The 22,420-nt window shown below is 36.4% G+C and overlaps 1 protein-coding gene across 1 annotated transcript in view; it reads left to right on the forward strand.

The window, feature by feature from the left end:
• Positions 1-22,420, forward strand: part of TRHDE (thyrotropin releasing hormone degrading enzyme) — a 367,225-nt gene that overhangs the window by 107,718 nt on the left and 237,087 nt on the right. The gene's annotated exons all lie outside the window — the stretch shown is intronic.

Raw genomic sequence — 22,420 nt, forward strand, 5'->3', positions numbered from 1 at the left:
TTTTGAGCAAAGAACCTAAGGGAGTGAAGGAGCAAGCCAAATGGATATTATGGGACAAGGATATGGGCATATAGGCAGAGGGAACAAAGTGTTCAGACTTGGAGATGGGAGCTTGTTGCTCTATTTGAGGGACACAAAAAGGCAAGTAGGCAAGTATGACTAGAACAGAGTGAGTAAGTGGGTGAGAAGGGAGATGAGGTCAAGGAGGGAGTACTGGGTGGGTAGCAGATCATGTAGAGCCAGTAGGCCATGGTAAGGACTCTGGCTTTTTCTTTTTTCTTTTCTTTCTTTTTTTTTCTGGGTGAGATGGAAATCTATTGGTCAGTTTTGAATATAGCCTTCCCAACAATACTAGCTCCCAATGTCAGTAGTGCTGAGGTTGAGAGACCCTGATGAGGGGAAAGGGCAGAGCATGAAAAACAGATAAGAGGCTCCAGCAAAATTCAGGCAAAATATGATGGTTGCTTAGATTAAGATGTTAACAGTGAGGTAGTTGGAAGTGGTCCAATTCTTGATATATATTGAAAACAGAGACAAAAATATTTGCTGATGAACAGAACGTGGGATGTGAGAGAGAGAGACCAAGGACAGCTCCAAGGGTTTTTGTTTTTTGTTTTTTGTTTTTTGTTGATTTTTTTGGCTTGAGAATGAGAAGGATGGAATTACCTTTTACTGAGACAGAATGATTGTGGAAGGAGATGATTTTTGAGACTGATGTGTCTGTTAAACATTTAAGTAGCACCTTGATGTCTGAAAGGAATTCAAATAGACAGTTGAATTTATAGATATGGAGTTTGGGTGAGTAATCTGGCTAGAGATATCCATTTGCCAGCATATGATGATATAGATGGGCTCTCCAGGGCTGTGAGAGCAGATAGAAAGGAGAATAGGAACAAGAAGGGACTGATCCAGTGTTTAGAGGTTAAGGACATTAAGAGCCAGTAAAGGCTGCGGAGAAGGAGCACCTGGTTGAGACACTAAGAAAACAGGTATTTCTGGGTGTCTAGTGATAGATGAGCAGATGGTAAATTGTGGAAAGTCAAGTTGGATGGAAACTGAGAATTGACCATTTACTGGTCCTAGCCATGTGAATGTCATAGTGACCTTGACAAGAGCAGTTTCAGGGCAAAGGTCTGATGAGTGTGTTCAGGAACAAATGGAGGTGAGGCTGGGAGGGGAAACTGACTAGAGTCAGTGAGTTTAGACCATAGATTGGCACTTCTGAAAATTCCTCATGGGGACTATTCTTCTGGGAATAGAGGGGAAGGGAGAAATATTTGTATTCATTCTATCTAGTACTGCTCACTTCTGGATAAGAGCTGTTTCTTTGAACTGGTAGCTGGTAGATCTGTTCTTGTCCCAAACCATGTCAAGGGAGACGTGGAACTTGCCTTTCTTTGATTTGCATTAGAAAACCAAAAATCAGAACAAGTAAGAAAACTCTCCATCCGTTAACCTGATACTCCTGAAGCTTGGGAGGTGCATGCGTGAATGCCAGGGTGTTACATTGCAAAAACCAAAATGAAACCAAACAAACTCATAAAATATTGGATCTTCCTTTCCTTAAAAGTCACTTTGCTGTTCTGTCATAAATTCTGCAATAGCTTCTGTCTCACCAAGTTTTTCATTTCCAATGCTGAATTGTTTAACTTCCTCTACTGTGGCATCATCTCATGCTAGCTCATCTCTTAAGGATTTGAGTTTCCACTCCAAGTAGTTTATCAAAATGGTTCCCTAAGAGGAATTCTGATGCTTGCTGTTAGGACAGTAATCTATTCTCCTTGTTGCACAAAGATATTCCTTTAACATTTTAAGCCAAAATAGGCAGCCAGTGTACACTGTATGAGGATTTGTTTTTAAAATCTCTAAATTAGGTAATTAAAACTTATTTGTATGAGGTTTGTAGAGATTTCCTCTTTATTGGTGTTAGGTTATAATGAGAGGTATAGAGTCTAGAGGAGACAATACAGGAAGCCTTTCTATAACTGTGTGCCCTAATTTCCCAAGAACTCTCAGAGGCATGGAGGTTTACTTTAAAACAAGATTATCGTAGAAATATAAAGAATTAAGTTATCTTTCCTCTTATCTCAAAAACATTGACCACAGCTACAAAAACGAATGGGTTTGTATTTACAAAATATGGGCCACTCTTAAGGACTTTGTACATTCTAACCCATTTACTCTTTTTTTTCACAGCCTTTTGAAGTAGTACCTGTTATTTTCTCATTTTCCGGGTGAGGAAATTTAGGCACTAAGTGACTACGTAATGTACTCAGTTCACACAGCAGGAATTAGTGGATTTATAATTCAAGCCCAGGCTGTCTGGCTCCAGAGCCCTGAGATTCTGCTGAAACAGATCCCAGAAATGTTAAGAATTCAGAGAATTAAATATGGATCACCTTAATGAACTAGAAAATCTGGTTGCTAGAGGAATAATGTAATAGCTATTTTTGTTAATTTCATATTGATGTTAAAAGTAATATATGGTCCTTGTAAAGAATTTGGAGACACATTAAAAATTAAAGAAGCACATGTTTTATAACTCACCATGTCATCAACTAGTAGAAGATATATTTGAATATTTTATTTTATTCTTTTAATTCCAGTATAATTAACATACAGTGTTATATTAGTTTCTGGTATACAATATAGTGATTCAACACTTCCATACATCCCCCAGTGGTCATCATGACAAATGCACTCCTTAATCCCCATCTTTTATTTTACCCATCCTCCACTCTATATTTGAATATTTTAAATGTTTTCTTTATCATAGCTGCTTTATAAGTTAATTAGGTGGCAGATAAAGTGACTCAGATTTGTATTAGAGTATTTTGTTATTCATCCTATTTATATTTCAACTAATTATGGCAGATAGTTTTTAGTTTCCTTTTGCTGCTATTTCATAATTTGTAAATCAATAAGTTTTGTAAAGGAGTTTGCTTGATTGCTTCTTTTCAGCACACTGCTTTTATGAAGAATTCATTACCTACTTGGCACAGTGCTGTGATTGTAGAAAGAGCCACAGGTATTTTGTAACAAGAATTTCTGGCCTCAAGGAGATTGTGGTTTTGTTGAGGAGAGAATACAGTATTTACTAAAATTAATGGATTAGAGACTCACACAATAGAGAATATAATCAAACACCGAAATTTTGTGGAGCAAAAATATAGTACCATGTTAAGTTAAGAATGTGGGATCATTGCACAATGCTATAGGCATGAAATGCACATAAAAACAAGCTTTATCTTTACTTGAGTCCTGAAAAAGAAATACATTCAATCCGAGGAGGGAGAAGTCATTTTGACATTTGTGTACTAGGGAAAGCCCATGGATACCTTGGGCTTTATGTATCATGTTGATAGAGTCTATTTATTTTTCTATAATAGGATAAGTTACGGGATAACTTATGGGATAAAAGGCCCTATTGAAGTTCATGAATAGGAGAGCCTAGCTTGAATGATTACGTTTTAAGCTGTCACCAGATACATTCATTTTTTTTATTGTAGTGGTGGTGATGATGATGATGATGGTGATGATAATGGGCTATTTGCAAATAGTAAAACTTTGGAGATTTTTCCTTCATAAAATATTTGTATTGACTGCTAAGTATTTCACTCTCTGTGGTTATATATCTTTTTCTTTATTTTTTAGATTATTTTAAAGATTTTATTTATTTATTTGTGAGAGAGCGAGAGAGAGAGATCATGACCTCAGCCAAAATCAAGAGTTGGATGCTTAGGGTGGCTCAGTCGTTAAGCATCTGCCTTCAGCTCAGGTCATGATCCCAGGGTCCTGGGATCCAGCCCTGTGTCAGGCTCCCCACTCAGCAGGGAGCCTGCTTTTCCCTCTCCCACTCCCCCTGCTTGTGTTCCCCCTGTCTCTCTCTCTCTCTGTCAAATAAATAAATAAAATCTTAAAAAAAAGAAAGAGTTGGACGCTTAACCGACTGAGTCACCCAGGCACCCCATATCTTTTTTCTTTAAGCAATGGATATATTTGTTGTTTCTAATTTGAAATGGTAATTATATAATCCTATTTCCATCTTAGCTTTACATCTTACACCTCAGTTATTATTTGAGACTTCATTTTTTTTTTTAAATTATGACTTTATTTTTTTTTACCTTGCTTTTGTTTAGGTAAATATTGAATACTCTGTATATATTTATTGACCCAAGTAATACTGCTTTTAAAAATAAAATCTCTAGAGTTTCTTTATATAGGCTGGTCTAATTATTTATAATGTCAGTTTACTCCCAAGATGCTTTTTTCAACCAGAATTCCTAAAAATATTTGGAATTATACTGGATATGTTTAATTCTGTGGTTTTTTAGTGGAAACTAATGTAAGGCTCTCCCTGTGGATTAACATTCTAGTACATTATTAAGGGAACAGATGAGGCAGTACTTTGCCTTCTGGGTTACCAGGTACTGTAGAGAAAAGAGTTTCTTTAAGTGACTATCCTTTCTCCCCTCTTTAGAATCAAATAAATACAGTCTCTCCCTATTTTAGAAAGGTAATTCATTTCTGAAAAACCCTTCATATGGTGATTTTCTCATAAACCAAAAGAGCAGTTATTGTTTCTCTCAATGGAAAAGATTTTTTATATATTCCTAACCCCCACTCTAACAACCATTTGTAGTAAAGCAACACCAAATCCTATTAAAATAGACACAGTTACTCCAATATATTACAGTTATTTTAACACAATTTAACAAGGCATTTTCCCCTTCATTAATTATTCCATAATATGGCCACTTAACTGTTCTTGTTAAGCTATTTTGCAGCTATTACATGCTATACACTTCCTAGACTATACTAACAAACAAAACATATATATGATATTCAGTGTTTATGATATTTAATCATTAATGCAAAAAAAGAGAAACAAACAGAACAGTAAAGAAGAAAGAAATCAATGAAACAATGCATTTTAGTGGGAATGATGCATGAGATTATTACTGCTGTAAACTAGAAAACCACAGGTATACTGAGTGGAGAATTTAATGCAACAAAAACCAACTACAGGACTGAATTAACTAATTAATTCAGCAAGCATTTATTGAGTAGTTAGTGTGTACATTGTACTCAGGAATGATAATAAATTGCCTCTTCCACTAGGAGCTTAAAATCTAGTTGAAGAGATGTTTTTTATTATTTTGCTAGTTAACCAGTATTGTTCCACGTTCAATTTGCTTACTACCCTCCTTCCTCCTTTTCCAGTTTTAAGAATTTCAAATCTTCACAGCTTTGGATTTACTCCTAAGTATATTTTCACTGAATTTAATCAGGGTTTGAGAAAGATTGCTTATCTCAAAAATAAATGCAATTTTAGAAAGTGCTTAATTTAATCAGGGCATATTTATAAAGAGTCCTCCAAGGCATTGTTGCACATTTTCCAATGGAGATAGTTGGCCCTTACAACCTGGCCATTAAGTTAGGAAATAACTCCTTCCAATGTTTTTATATGTAGTCATTGCTTAGGCCTTGTGCCATATACTCTGTATTCTTTCCTATTACTGTAGGTCAAATAGTGTTGCTCCAGCTTTGGACACCTCCTCCTTTGTGCACTTGACCCCGTCCTTTCTCACCTGCTCAAGGATATCACTTCAGCAGTTTTCCCTTCTCACTCCTGAATCCTGAATCTTCAGTTTTCTCTATTGGATCTTTCCTCATCAGCATTAAAAATATGGTGTTGTTTCTCTCATCTTAACCACACACATGCACACTCACTCCAGCTACTCTCTTTCCTTTTACAGCTGAACTGTTTGGAAGTGTTGTCTTTCAGCACTGATGCCAATTTCTCTTTCTTTTGTCTCTTGAATGCCCTCTACATCAGCCTTTTGCCCCAACACTGTACTAAAACTGTTCTTGTCAAATTCAATTATGCCTCCACATTGCTAAATCCAATGGTCAATTCTCAGTCCTCCTCTTGAGCTGTCAGCAGCATCTGACAGTTGTTCTCTCCAACCCCTTGAAACACATTTTTCTCTTGTCTTTCTGGAAAACACATTTTCCTGTTTTTTTTTTTTTTTTTTTCACCAGCTCACTGGCCATTCTTTCCAAGTCTGTTTTCCCCTTTCTTCCCCTCTCCAGCTAATTCATATTGAAGCATCTTGGGGCTCAGGTTTTGGACCTTTTCTCTTTGCTATCTACATTGCTGGTGACCTCATCCAGCCTCATGGCTTTAAATACCACATGTTGATGCTGATGAGTTCCAGATATACAGATCCAGCCTGATTCTCTTCTCCACTCCAAACTTCTTCATTCTGCTGACTATCTGACGTCTACATTTGGATGCCTAATGAATATCTCAATTTAATATGTTCAAATTGGAGCTCCATATCTTACACCACTATCTTCCTTCTTTTGTAGTCTTTCCTATTTTAGGAAAGGGCAACTTTATTCCTTCAAAAGTTGTTTTGGTAAAAAAGACTGGAACTATAATCTTTTTGTCTCGTATTATACGTCCAAATCATCAACAAATATTTTTGGTTTCATATTCTACATATATCCAGAATCTGACCACTTGTCACCATTTCCATGGTTACTACTCTCGTTCCAGCCTCCATGTTTTCTTGCCTGGGTCAAGAGTCCAACCGAAATGAAAGGTGGTGTGAGAACGTGAGATATTTGAATTTACTGAGTTCTTATGAAGGATATTGGACTTGTCTGATGATGTTGCTCTCCTGCTCAAACATTCCAATGGCTTTCCATTAGTAGTAGAATAGAATCCAGAACTCTTCCATTGTCCTGCAAGACCCCTGAGGATCTGGCCCCTTGCTGCTACTCTGACCTCATCTTCTACTTCTCTCCTACTCATTCTCCGTGTTTCAGCTACAGTGCCTTCCTTGCTGTTTCTCCACCATACCAAGCATGTGCCAATCTTGGGTCTTTGCACTTGTTCCTCCCTAAACCTAGAACACTTTTCCTTCAGATACATGCATAGTTGAAATACCACCTTTTCCAGTAAGGTCTTCTGTGACCCTTCTATTTAAAATGCAACCTTACTGATTATTTCTTATCTCTTTTCTCTGATTCACTTTTCTCCATAGCACTTTTTGTTGTCTCCCTTAGCATATATTTATGTTTTATTTGTTATCTGTCTCCAAGTACCCACGACCCCCACCCCAAGTGTAAGCTCTATGAGAGCAGACATTTTTGTCTGTTCACTGCTCCATTCTCTTGGCCTACAACAATGCCTGGCCCAAGGTAGGCACTTAATAAATTCTTGTTGAGTGAACAAGCAATTTTCAATTTCTTCCTGTTTTAACCATCTTCACCACATTGGAGAGAAGACCCAAGCTTTGGCTGCTTTGTGAATCAAATAAAATATGATTTTTTTTTCAGTAACATAAAGAAATAATGGGAATATACCTTATAACCTTCTAAGGAAATTCTTTTTTTTTTTTTTTTTTTGTAAATGCAAGATCACATTGGTTGCCTCATGTAGAACAGACTGTTGGGGGAAGAGCGGGATGGGGGGCAAGGCCAAAGCCGAGAGAAGCCACTGCATTAATTTGAGAAATAATGTTGTATTGGACCAGAGTGGTGACAGTGGAGATGGTGAGAAGTGGGCAGATTTTGATATATTTTGAAAGGAGATTCAACAGGATTTACTACATTACAATAGGACTTCAGATGAAGGTTTGATGTCGGTTCCTCTCAACTAGAGTTTAGAAGATTATGACAAGCTTGAAAAACTATGAGCCTTCATTTTCTCCCGTGGCTTACTTTCCTATGTAGCTACAGTGAAAGGGAGCAATCTTTCTAGGCTTCTTTCTCTCTTTCTTGGTTATTTGAAATTAACATAGCAAGATAAATAATTTGTATTTTCTAGACAGAGCAGCTGTATTTAGAACAAAATAATGGCTGTAATAATCCTTTTCTGGGAGTGAGTTGCTTCCCTCACTGGCTTCACTGGTCACTCTGGAGTTAATTATAGCCAAATAGCAATCCAAAGCCCTAGAGAAAGGGAGGAACATTTCATTAAAGTCTAGGCAAGGGATTACTGCTGACAGAAGCACTGACAATCAGGCGGTTTTAAAAGAAAGGTGACTATTCCCATAAACTTGAGAGCTAAAATAGCTTATATTGAGATCAGAAGGTTTTTCAGAATAGCTTCATTTCAAGAAACTGAGACTGAGGGATAGTTATGTAAATTAAGGTTAAGCATCCAAAAGTCAATTAAGGCAAGATGCTCTATAAGAGAGAAGTAGTCAAAATACATTTTTTTCCTTTTCTTTGTTCCAGTGTATTTGTGACAATGTTCTTTATCTAATTCAGAACTTTTCAAATGTTTCCATTGTAAAGATATGCAGTGATTACTTCCTAATTGATTATCATTTGAAGGGTTAGGAACTTTAAGTGGTAATCCTGATCAGGACATATTTACCTTTGGCATTAAGGTCTTTTGATCTTATCAGATAATGGAGGGTAATAAAAATCCTTGCTGTAAACCAAGGAATATCTACTTAGAATTTCATAGGATGGAAAGCAGATGTGCTGTTGTAAGCTGAGGAGGGTGTACTTTGCTTACTCTGTTGTCTAATGTAAGAGAAGGGTCCTCATCAAATCCATCAAACCATATAGAATTCAACTTGGATGGATATTGACAGATTTTTACAAGAAAATAGAACCTTTGAAAAAAATTCTAGTTAATATACAGATGATGTTATTATTTTGAGATTGAATTATTATTATAAAATCAGCTATTTTTTCAAGTTAAAAATTGTGACTCTATTCACTATGACATTGGGGGATCCAGGACTGAGATGGAAACTTTTGGAGATTTCAGATGGAAAATGTGCTACTGTCCACCTTTTAGTGTTAAAATCTTTCATTACTGTCTGTGAGAATTTTGATGCTGCTGCTTATGGACTTTGAAATATAAAACAGACTGAAGTGTAAAACAAACCTTAGCCTGTAAGGGAGGTTGCAATACACAAACAGAGCGAATCTAATATGGTAGTTGTAAATGAAGCCTTTAGGGCATTTCTGAAGCTTTTTAAAGGGTAATTTTAAAAGAGAGGGTGAGTCCCATATGCCATTTTTCAGTTGGAGGAATTTTAATGGTTTGTAACTTAGATTTATTCTTTATTGGCTTTATTTTTTTTTCTTTATGGATTCTGTCTTTGTATGGGAAATAACTCATGAATGACCTAGAGTGTGTCTTCAACAGTATAGAATAATATGTTTTTAGGCTTTTAAATTGTTTAGCATTTCTTTTTATTTTACAGATTGAAAAATATTCACTAAGCTGTAAAATAATTAGTAGGTTGATAATGTTTAGGATCATTTAGCTTTTTAAGTACATTGATGCCTGTCAATTTTTATTAATATTAGTAAAGTCAGCTGGTACACAGTATGAAACTTGATGAGCTAAATTTCTCTAGTGGACAAAACCAACATTTCATGTCTGTATCAGAAATTTGGGTATACCCAAAATCATAATTTCTTACACCTATTGGTATGAACTGAATTGTATCTCTTCCAAATTCATATGTTGAAGCTCTAACCCTTAATGTGACCATCCTTGGAGATTGAGGTAATTAAGAGGTAATTTGGAGGTCATAAAAATAGTCCTAATCTGATAGGATTAGGACTTTATAAGAAAGGGAAAAGAGAGATCTCTCTGTGTCTCTATTTTTCACGTGAGATCATGACAGCTGTCTACAATCTAGAAAGAGAGCTCCCACCAGAAGAACCTAACCAGGCTGGCAACATGACTTTGAATTTCTAGCTTCTAGAACTATGATAAAATTAATTTCTGTCATTAAAGCTACTCAGTCTGTGGTATTTTGTTATGGCAGCCCAAGCTGACTAATAATCCTATATGTAATTTTCAACACTGTTTGCTTAGGTTTGTGGTAGGACATGGCTAAAATAAAGATCCTAGCACCCATTTGAATTATTCAGGCCTTCCAATAACAATTCTATTTTGCCTGAATTACTTTGATCATTTAAGAAGAAATTATTGATTTACCTTCTTAAATATCTGTTACTTTGCCTCACCCTGCCCTCTCATCTGTACTGAAAAAAGATCTGTGATTAGAAAGAATTTTAATCATTTAAAGAAGTCTCCATAATCAATATCATAGTGTTCAGCAAACTTTTCTTCGTAAAGGGTCAGAAAGAAAACATTTTGAGCTTTGTGAATCATACCATCTCAGTAACAACTTTTCAACTCTGCCATAATAGCAAGGAGCCGTAGACAACATATAAATGAATGAGTGTGGCTATGTTCCAATAAAATTTCATTTACAGAAACAGATGGTTGGCCAGATTTGGCCCATAGGCTATAGTCTGCTGAGCCCTGCCTTACTAGATAACCTCTTCAGTTCAACAATATAAAAATTACAAATCCCTCAAACCAAGAGACCCTTATTAGGGATTTATTTTTTTCTACATTTTTATAAATGTTTAAGAATCAAACTGAGTCAGTACATTCAAAATAATTAGTACACTTTGTTCTTCTTAAAGGCATCCATTTGCTCATAAGTACATGCAGAATATACACATTAATAGAATTTACATTTGTATTAATAATTATTAATGTATTTATATACTATTTATCAATTTATTAATATATAAATTTTAAACTATATATGTTTGTATCAATTAGTTAATTTATATACCTAATTACATATTTGCATTTTATATATTACATATTCATATCCCATATTACATATTCACACAAAGACTATTATACTGAATACCCTAATATAATTTATTTCCCATTCACACTTAAAATGAATAGCATTTGAGAACTTTGACTTTTTTAGTCAGGATTAACATGCCCATTTTTCTCTAGACCTCTAATAATGTTCCATATTAAGAAGGGAGATAGTAGAGAGAAATGGCTGAGATTGAGGAGGGGAGGGGCGTGCTGGAGATTTGAGGAGAGGGAAGATGTGGGATAACTGTCCTGGAGAGGGGGAGAGCAAAATGACAACAGAAATATAGTATGATTGCTGCACAGCTTAAGGACCCACTTAACTCTGTGCTCATAAATTTAAAGTGAATGCCATGATCCAGGCAATGCAGGCACAGGACAGACATAAAGCAGGGCTGTGGAGGTTTTGGAGAAGAGAGAATGATGGAGAGAGGGGCAAAGGAGATGAAGATAGCAGCAAGGGAAAGACTGAACAGTTACAGTGATGCCTCATAGCATCTATCCTGGGTGAAATGGGATCTAGGAGATGAGAGGATGAATGGCTGTGAAAATGTGTAGAATTAATGGGTTGGGGATCCCAGCAGGAGGAAAGTGATGTATTGTTGGAGCAGAAGCAGAAGAACAAGGCTGGGAAGGTAGGATGCTGCAAACAAGGCCCGGGATGCTTGAAATGATGACATTTCCAGGTGGTACAGGCATTGGAAAAGACAATGTCCAGGGTATGACCACGGACTGGGTGGGTCAATGGAAAAGATCACTAGAACTCAGGAGATCAAAGCCTCTCAAAGGTTTTGAGGGATCATCAATATGGACATTGAAACAACCAACAGAGATGGCAGAAGAGTGGTAGAAAGAAAGTCAGTGTTTCAGGCTCATCAGTGAGACAATGTTTAATGAAATGCATACCTAGAAGGCAATACCAGATAAATTCAGTCAAGATGAGGAAGGGGGCAGCATAATTCACTTGCATCAACTCAAGTTAGCTGAGATTTTAGGAAGGTGGCAGAGAAGCTATTTAACATGTAAGGAGCTTTCAACAAGGATGACATCTCCAGGCTTGTGTGTTGTGGGGTGTGAAAGAAAACTCATACCCACTTGAGAGAACCACGGGCGAATAGGTGCCCTTTAAAATACAGCCAAGTTTTGGGTGCCTGGGTGGCTCAGTTGGTTAAGCAACTGCCTTCAGCTCAGGTCATGATCCTGGAGTCCAGGATCGAGCCCCGCATCGGGCTCCCTGCTCGGCAGGGAGTCTGCTTCTCCCTCTGACCCTCCCCCCTCTCATGCTTTCTCTCTCTCAAATAAATAAATAAAATCTTAAAAAAAAAAAAAAATACAGCCAAGTTTTGGTTTGAGCTAAAAAATAAAGAAAACATTCAGAAAAAAAGTTAAGAATGTAGAACTTGCTAATAACATATAGAGAGTTCCAAAGGGTAGAATGGAAGTTTGGAGCAGATGTGGATTTAAAGATTAGGGAATGCACACGTAGAAATGTGGCAAAGACTCAAGATGATGAGAGATGTCCTGGATGCCTGGGATTATGGTGATGTGGAATTGAATAGTCTTGATAGTCTATTAAGGAAGGCCAATAATCAGAACTAATTATGACTTTCTTCTTTGTACAGTTTTTTTCTTAGGCAGTTTGTACCTAAGAAAAGTAAGAGCCGTTTTGGGAGATGAGAGGAATAAAATTCATGTCATAAATACACACTGCTCCGTGGAGCTCCTGTAAATCCTGTCGAAAGTGGCATCTTCAGAATCTACCTGTTATCTGGGCTGTTAGTCAGATTTCTCAGTGTTTAGAATTGGAGAGCTCAGAAAGTGTTGTCTTGCCCTGATTTTATTAGACACTGGTGACTGTTAACAAATTTAAAGTAAGTACATTAAGGTAGGCCTGAAAATAGTTCATCTGAACAGTTCCAAGTCTAAGCAATTAATTGCCTAAACTAGTATTTCTTATACTTTTACCACCCTCAGTGCACTAATGGGTAATGTATACCTGAGCATGTTCGTGTGAGTCAGGTGAATTACTAATTGCAATTCCAACCCATTCATTCTCTCCCAGGGAAGCACTGAAAAAAGCAAATGCATGAGAATTGTATTGATATATTCATCTAGATTCTGCTATATTTTTTTGATTCTGCTATATTTTTGAAGACAAAAGGGACTTATTAATAGTGAGCTCAATACTTTAATGAAATGTGTAGTAACATCTTTGTAATACTTATGACACATTTCCCATCTGATCTCAGCATTCTATGATTCACTCTCTAGGCTCAGTACAAAACAAAAAAGTATATCAACTATAACACAGCATTATATCTATCAAAATATATCAACCTCCATCTAAGAATGAGGATCAGTGTATTTTCTTCTTTGTGATCATTTATTTGTAGTTTTTTTCATCTCATATCTTCAGTGACTGATGTTTGACAACAGATATACAAAATCTGACACTGTCGGAACAGATCCTCAATTTTATTATTTGCTAGGTTTAAAAATGTGACAGATTCTGAAACATGTTATGTATTCTCTGAGATTGACTGTTTGTTATGTACTTCCTTTCCCCACCCTTGCCTTGTTCCCCCTGCTCTTCTCAGGCATAACTATTGCAATGTGAGGGCCACCTTCCTGTGGCTCAAGTTCTGAAACAGAGCTGCAGTGGTCTAGGCATGAGGCTTAGTGAGTTTAGGACTTTGAGAAGAAGCATCGTATTAGCAAAAATAATATCTCTTATTAGACCTACAGATCTGAAATTTAAGTCCAGTTGCCTAATTCAAAAGTCTTTTTCATTGTCTCCACCCAGTCCGTGGTCATACCCTGGACATTGTCTTTTCCAATTCCTGTACCACCTGGAAATGTCATCATTTCAAGCATCCCAGTCCTTGTTTGCAGCATCCTACCTTCCCAGCCTTGTTCTTCTGCTTCTGCTCCAACAATACGTCACTTTCCTCCTGCTGGGATCCCCAACCCATTAATTCTACACATTTTCACAGCCATTCATCCTCTCATCTCCTAGATCCCATTTCACCCAGGATAGATGCTATGAGGCATCACTGTAACTGTTCAGTCTTTCCAATGCTGCTATCTTCATCTCCTTTGCCCCTCTCTCCATCATTCTCTCTTCTCCAAAACCTCCACAGCCCTGCTTTATGTCTGTCCTGTGCCTGCATTGCCTGGATCATGGCATTCACTTTAAATTTATGAGCACAGAGTTAAGTGGGTCCTTAAGCTGTGCAGCAATCATACTATATTTCTGTTGTCATTTTGCTCTCCCCCTCTCCAGGACAGTTATCCCACATTTTCCCTCTCCTCAGATCTCCAGCACACCCCTCCCCTCCTCAGTTTGAACCCATGATCTGTACGTTTATTTCATTAAAAAAACAACAAAAGAAGAAGCATTCAGAAGTGAATTTCCTTCTTCATTCTTCTGCATCCATACCCATATACCTTGCCTTCCCTCCTGGTATGATGGACTTTTCCACAAACCTATATGAAGCCAGCTCTTCCACAAATGTCCTCAATCTTAAACCTGCTTCAAAATGTTGCTCTTAAAATTACCCACTCAGGGCACCTGGCTGGCTCAGTCTGTTAAGTGGCCGGCTCTTGATTTTGGCTCAGGTTATGATCGTGGGGTCCTGGGATTGAGCCCTGCATCAGGTTCCATGCTCAGCCAGGAGTCTGCTTGAGGATTCTCTCTTTCCCTCTCCCTCTGCACCTCCCCCTTGCCTCTGCTCATGCTTCTCTCTCTCTCTAAATTAAACAAATAAATCTTTACAAAGAATAAAATTACCCTCTCAATTTTACATCATCAAATCCTCCCCTCCTAGCTAGATTATCCTTAAACAAATAGGTTTCAATATACTCTGCCTTAAGCAAGCAAGCAAACAAACAATATTCCCTGACACTGATTTCCTCTAGCTATGATTTTCTCTGTTCCTTTATAACAAAACTCTTCAGAGTATTTTCCATACAGTCTCTATTCCTTACCTCCCCTTGTCCTTTGAGCCTACTCTAATTAGGCTTTGAGTGTCCCTAATACCTCTAAGATCTAAGGCTTCTATTTAATGGTCAGATGAAAGACTTAGTTTTACTTGACCCCTCAATAGCATTTGACAGGGTTGATCTATCACTCATTCAAAAGATTCTTTTCTTAGCTTCTAGAATGTTACCCTAGGTTCTTCCTACTTCACTGGCTAGGATTTCTCAGACTCCTTCCTTGGATTCTCATTTTCTCCATGTCTAAATAGTTGCTCATCCAAGAATGGAATCTTTGCTATCTCTTTTTTCTCTGTTTGGTGTCTCCCTATTGATTGCATCCAGTCCATGGCTTTGGAGACTTATGTTTGCTGATGACTCACACATTTGTATCTTCACCTCTGATATTCTGTGAGTTCCATCTTATTGACATTTCAGATGCCAAATAGACAAATGTAAACACCCAAACTCAGAAGTCTTGTTTTCCCCACCAAGCTCGCTCCTTCTTCCATCTTTATTTTAGTAAAAGCAGCCCAAAACACCAGAAGGTTTAGGTAAAATGTCAGCCAGTCAGCTTTGATTCTTCTCTCCTGCACACCCTTTATGCGATCCATTGGCAAGTCCTGTAGGCTTCTATCTTCAAAGTGTATCCTGTATTTTCCCAGTCCTCACTAATTCTCCTGCTACTCTCTATTCCATATCACCATCTTCTTCCTCCTGGATTACCGACACAGCCTCCAAATTATTTTCTTGCAACTTTCCCTCCCACCCAATTCTATTGTCCAAACAACAATCAAGAGCGAGGTTTTAAAAATGTAAATGGCTTTACAGAAGTCTCTCCCTGTGTTGTTTCCCATCAAATTTAGAACAAGTTTTCATGTCAGCATGGGAGGCCCTCCACGATCTGACCTCTGGTTACCCTTTTGACAGAACCCACCCTTGACTTTGTGTTCACGCCTCTCTAATAATCTGACTTTATATGCTTACTTGAATATGCCACTCTCGTTTCTGCTTCAGAAACTTAAATTTATATTCCCTCAGTCTGAAATGCTTTTCGCTAGAGATGTATTTTGGGAATATGTTCAAATGCTGCCTCCTATGGAGACACAGACAAATATTCTCTGGTGAAGTTACCAAAAGTAACTACTCATTAGAACTCATCTCATTGTCCTTTTTTATTTTTCTTATAGCACTTGTATGCCATTGTGTTACATATTTTGCCATTTATACAACGGTGTCTAGTTACTCAGTTGGAAGTTTCATGAAGTCAGGAATTTTATCTTGTTAATGATATATGGTTTCTCAATGACTGAAAAGTAGTAGATGCTTAATAAATATTCATTGGATAAGTGAATTATTGAAATATCAGTGTTTTATTCTAAATCATCCCTAGTTCATTATTTTTTCCCTTGTGAAAATATGGACAACTTTTCAATTATTTTAAGTCAGCAGAACCCAATTTAAAAAATTTAAATCTTTTAAATGTGGATCCCCAGTATAGACAGAAAAATGTAAGCAGAGCTTGTCTTATTAAGGGGGTGGGGATTAAATAGGGTATCCCTCACTCTACCCTTTCTTCAGGTTGTGCACACTGAAGTATTACATACTTAATGTATGTGATAGAAATATTTTTATTAGTCTAAGCTTGAGGTGTTTCCAAATTAATAGAAAAATTAAACTCCAAGTAATACAGAGGGCCAGTGTTAGAAAAATATTTGCAGAGTGGTTTAGGAGAATCTCCTAAACATTAAATCATGAAATTGAATTTTCAAGAGAAGAATATCTCATTCTTATTAGGAAACCATTGCACTTGGGTCAGTTTCCAATTTCTAGAATGATCTGATGTGAAACTTGATAATTTTTTGTTTACTTAATAATAATAAACTACTTCCATGCTGCTTAATAAAATATAAGAAATAAGGATGATTTATTTATTATATTATCATATGAGAATGTGAATGTCAATATTGTGACTTATATTTTCCACCAAGAGACAGTTTTTTATTGTGAAAAACACATAGTTCTTTGAAAAAGCTAACGTTTGCATGCAGAAAGTTCAAATTAAACCTAGTTTGTAATTGATGAGACCTATAAGCTGCAAAAATAACTCCTTTTCACTGGGTGTTAGATAACTCCTGCACAAGTTTAATTAAAAGTGTTCTTTTCTTCTTACTCTTTATTAAAGTTTAGTCATGACTCTAAAAAACAGATTACTTTTTTTTTTTTTTAAAGAGTAAACTTTCAGTGATAAATGACTGACAGATTTCTAGGTTCTTTATTGCTTCTGTATCTCAATTGTCTGTGGTCTATTTTAAAATGTAGATGAATAGGCTGTCAAGGGAGAAAATGGAGTGCAATGATTTCTGTTTTAATTTCCCACTCTGCCACTAACTCACTGTTTAATCTTGGGCAAAAATCTCTCTGGACCTCAGTTTCTTAATCTAATAAATGGGGATCTTACTACTTGTCATTTTCATTTTGTCTAGGATATTGACAGATGAGTATCAAGCCTTTTGAGTCAGACTTATTTGGTCAGTATAGATTAGATACCTATGAAAGTGTGTTAAATTCTTCTGTTCAATTAAGCAAGTGTATCTTCTAATGTATTAGTAAAAGGAATCATTTTAAACAGTGAAAATTCAGAGGAAACTGCAGCAGAAAGTATTTTGTAAAGCATTCAAGTTTAGTAGTATAAACATCATTTCCTGGTTTTTGGCACTGTAAATGTAGAAAACTAGGCATTAGTATTAACTGCTATTGTTATGAGTAATTCTTTTCTTCAAAAGAGAGATACATCTTAGACTACACATACATTTCTTTAACATGGAGCTGTAAGCAAAATCAGATTTCACATACTGCCAAATAAAAACTCTCAGGGTAAACGTGTTTGTTATGCACATCAGCAGCTGTGCACCTAGAGAGTTTCCATTTAACATGTATTGCATATTCTCAAACCTTGAAGAGTGAGGACTGTGCACAGATACTGGCAGAAATGCCTTTCAAGATATTACCATATATTTATGAGTAACTTAAGTAAATCACATCCCTAGCATATAGAAACAATTTTAAATAAGCCATATTAGGACTGAATTATAGATTACGTTATGTTTTGTTAAATCACATATTTGATTTCACTGTATATTGTGTCCTATTCAGATTTGAGAAAAAAATTTTTCTTAATTAGGGAGGCTATGATTTACTGAAATACTTTGCATGTCAGATCATGCTGTCTTATATCTTCTTTGCTTGAAGAAAGTAATTGTCAACTAGAAAGGGAGTACATTAATGGACTAAAATAGTTTATCTCTTGAATTATTATAGTTTGTATTCAGTTAAGGTAATGTGCTGAGAAGATACAGGCAATTTTTTAAGTTAAAATATTTTGGGAAGGTCCTACTCAGCCATTATCTCCCCTTTTAAAAATATGCATAGTGCCATATTTTTTTAAAATGTTAATTCCAGTATAGTTAACACATAGTGTTATACTAGTTTCCAGTGTACGATATAGTGACATAACAATTCCATACATCACCCAGTGCCATTTGTGATAAGTGTACTCTTAATCCCCTTTACCTATTTCACCCATCCTTCTACCCACCTCCCCTCTGGTAACTATCAGTTTGTTCTCTATAGTTAAGAGTCTGTTTCATGGTTTGTCTATTTTTTTTCTTCGTTTGTTTTGTTTCAAATTCAACATGTGAGTGAAATCGTATGATATTTGTCTTTCTCTGACTGACTTATTTCACTCAGCATTATACTCTCTAGATCCATTCATGCTGTTGCAAGTGGCAAGATTTCATTCCTTTTTATGGCTGTGTAATATTCCGGTGTATATGCACCTGCGAGTGTGTGTATCACATCTTTTTTACGCATCCATCTATGGATGGATACTTGGGTTGCTTCCATATCTTTAGTATTGTAAATAATGCTGCAATAAACATAAGAGTGCATATATCTTTTTAAATTAGTGTTTTCATATTCCTTGGGTGAATACCCAATAGTGGAATTACTGTATCATATGGTAATTTTATTTTAAATTTTTTTGTGAACCTCCATACTGTTTTTCACGGTGGCTGCATTCCTATCAGCAGTGCGTAAGTGTTCCATTTTCTCCACATCCTCACCAATCCTTATTGTTCTTGTGTTTTTGATTTTAGTCATTCTGATGGGTATGAGGTGATACCTCATTGTGGTTTTGATTTGCATTTCCCTGATGATGATTGATGTTGAGCATCTTTTCATGTGTCTGTTGGCTATCTGTATGTCTTCTTTGGAGAAATGTCTATTAAGATCTTCTGTCTATTTTTAAATTGGATTATTTGTTTTGGGGGGGTTGAGTTGTATAAGTTATTCATATTTTTGGATGCTAACCCTTATCGGATATGTCATTTGCAAATATCTTCTCCCATTTGGCATGTTGTGATTCAGTTTTGTTAATTGTTTCCTTTGCTTTGTGCAGAAGCTTTTCATTTTGATGTAGTCCCAATAGTTTCTTTTTGCTTTTATTTCTCTTGCCTCCAGAGACATGTCTAGAAAAATGTTGCTATGGCCAATGTCAAAGAAATTACTGCCAATGCTTTCTCCTAGGACTTTTATGGTTTCTGCCCTCACATTTAGGTCCTTGATCCATTTTGAGTTTATTTTTTGTATATGGTGTAAGAAAATGGTACAGTTTCATTCAGTTTTCCCAACACCTTTTGTTTAAGAGACTGTTTTTTTTCTAATTGCGTATTCTTGCCTCCTTTGTTGAAGGGTTTATTGCTGGGCTCTCTGTTCTGTTCCTTTGATCTACATGTCTGTTCTTGTGCCAGTACCATACTGTTTTGATTACTGCAGCTTTGCAGTGTATCTTGAAATCTGGTATTGTGATACCTCTAGTTTTGTTCTTCTTTTTCAAGATTGCTTTGGCAATTTGGAGTCTTTTGTGGTCCCATACAAATTTGAGGATTATTTGTTCTAGTTGTGTGAAAAATGCTGTTGATTGCATTAAATCTGTAGATTGCTTTGGGTAGTATGGACATTTTAACAATATTTGTTCTTCCAATCCATGAGCATAGTATATCTTTCCATTTGTTCATATCCTCTTCAATTTCTTTCATCAGTGTTTTATAATTTTCAGAGTAACAGGTCTTTCATCTCCTTGGTTAAGTTTATTCTTAGGTATTTTATTATTATTATTATTATTATTATTTTTAAAGATTTTATTTATTTATTTGACAGAGAGAGAGATAGCGAGAGCAGGAACACAAGCAGGGGGAGTGGGAGAGGGAGAAGCAGGCTTCCCGCCGAGGAGGGAGCCCAATGCGGGACTCGATCCCAGGACCCTGGGATCATGACCTGAGCTGAAGGCAGACGCTTAACGACTGAGCCACCCAGGCGCCCGGTATTTTATTATTTTTGATGCAATTGTAAATGGGATTGTTTTCTTAAATTCTTTCTGCTACTTCATTATTAGTATATAGAAATGCAATGGATTTCTGTACATTGCTTTTGTATTTTGCGAACTTACTGAATTCATTTATCTGTTTTAGTAGTTTTTTGGTGGAGTCTTTAGGGTTTCTATATAATAGAATCATGTCATCTGCAAATAATGAAAGTTTTACTTCTTCCTTGCCAATTTGGATGCCTTTTATTTCTTTTTCTTGTCTGAGTGCTGCAGGCAGGACTTCTAGTACTATGTTGAATAAAAGTGGTGAATGTTAACATTGTTGTCTTATTCCTGATCTTAGGGAAAAAGCTCTCAGTTTTCACATTGAGTATGATGTTAGCTATGGGTTTGTCATATATGGCCTTTATTATGTTGAGGTATGTTTCTTCTTCACCTACTTTGTTGGGGGCTTTCATCATGAATGGATGTTTTACTTTGTCAAATGCTTTCTCTGCATCTATTGAAATGATCATATGGTTTTTATTCTTTCTCTTGTTGGTGTGATGTATCACAATGATTGATTTACAAATATTGAACTACCCTTGCATCTCAGGAATAAATCCCCCTTGATTGTGGTGAGTGATTTTTTTAACATATTGTTGGATTTGGTTTGCTGCTATTATGTTGAGGATTTTTGCATCTACGTTCATCAGAGACTGGCCTGTAGTTCTCTTTTTTTCTAGTGTCTTTATCTGTTTTTGGTATCAGGGTAATGCTGGCCTCATAGAATGAATTTGGAAGCTTTCCTTCCTTTTCTGTTTTTTGGAATAGTTTGAGAAGAATAGATATTAACTCTTCTTTAAATGTTTGGTAGAATTCCCCTGTGAAGTCACCTAGTCCTGGACTTTTGTTTGTTGGGTGTTGATTACTGATTCAATTTCTTTGCTGGTTATGGTGTTTTCAAAGTTTCTGTTTCTTCCTGATTCAGGTTGGGGAGGTTATATGTGTCTAGGAATTATCCATATCTTCTAGGTTGTCCTTTGTATTTGTATTTCTGTGGTGTTGGTTATTTGTCCTCTTTCGTTTCTGATTTTGTTTATTTGAGTCTTCTCTCTCTTCACCCCTGCCGCCCTTTATGAGTCTGGCTAAAGGTTTGTCAGTTTTGTTGATCCAAGAACCAGCTCTTGGTTTCATTGATTTTTTCTATGATTTTTTAAGTTTTTATTTTTTAATTTCCACTTTAATTTTTATTATTTTCTTCCTTCTACTGGTTTGGGGTTTTGTTTGTTCTTCTTTTTCTGGCTCCTTTAGGTGTAAGGGTAGGTTGTTTGAGATTTTTCTTGCTTTTTGAAGAAGGCCTGTATTGCTGTAAACTTCCTATTAGAATAGGCTTGGCTGCATCCCAAAGATTTTGGACCATTGTGTTTTCATTTTCATGTTTCCATGTATTTTTTGATTTCCTCTTTGATTTCTTTGTTGACCCATTCATTGTATAGTAGCATGGTATTTAACCTCCTTTAATCTCTTTGTACTTATGTTCTTTCCAGATTTTTTTTTTTTTTTTGTGGTTGATTTCATTTTGGTGCCATTTTAATGACTATGTGTCTTGGTGTGGACCTCCTTGGGTTGATTTTGTTGGAGGCTCTCTGTGCCTCCTGCATCTGGATTTCTGTTTCCTTTCCCAGATTTGGGAAGCATTCAGCTATTATTCTCCAAATAAGTTTTCTGCCCCCTTTTCTCTCTCTTGTATTTCTGGGATCCTTCTAATGGGATGTTATTATGCTTGATAGTGTCGTTGAGCTCCTAAGTCTCTTTTCATTTTTTACAATTATTTTTTCTCTTTCCTATTCAGCTTGATTGTTTTCCATCACTCTGTCCTCTAGGTTACTGATCCATTCTTCTGCTTCCTTTAGTCTACTATTTATTCCATTTAGTGTATTTTTAATTTCAGTTATTGAGTTCTTCATCTCTGATTTGTTCTTTTTTTATGTTTACTATATCTTTGTTGAATGTCTTACTGAGGTCCTCCACTCTTTTTTCAAGTCTGGTGGGTATTTTTACAACCATCACTTTAAATTCTCTATCAGGCATATTATTTATCTCTGTTTCATTTAGGTTCCTTGCTGTGATTTTGTCCTTTTCTTTCATTTGGGACATATTCCCCTGCCCTTTCATTTGACTAACTCTCTGTGTCTATTTCTATGTGTGTTTTATGTGCTCTACTATTGTAGCTGAGCCACTTTTGCCTTCAGTTCAGCCTGCAATGCCTGTTTGCCTATTGTGGGCAGGTATTGGCCCCTGTGTTGTTAGTGGGCCAGTCTGGGGCTGCCTTGGGCTTAAGTTGAGTCAGACCAGGTAATTGTCAGAGATGCAGTGGCACTGAACTGTAGGGGAATGTGGGG

Source organism: Halichoerus grypus, chromosome 6, assembly GCF_964656455.1.
Source record: "Halichoerus grypus chromosome 6, mHalGry1.hap1.1, whole genome shotgun sequence".
Lineage (NCBI taxonomy): Eukaryota > Metazoa > Chordata > Mammalia > Carnivora > Phocidae > Halichoerus > Halichoerus grypus.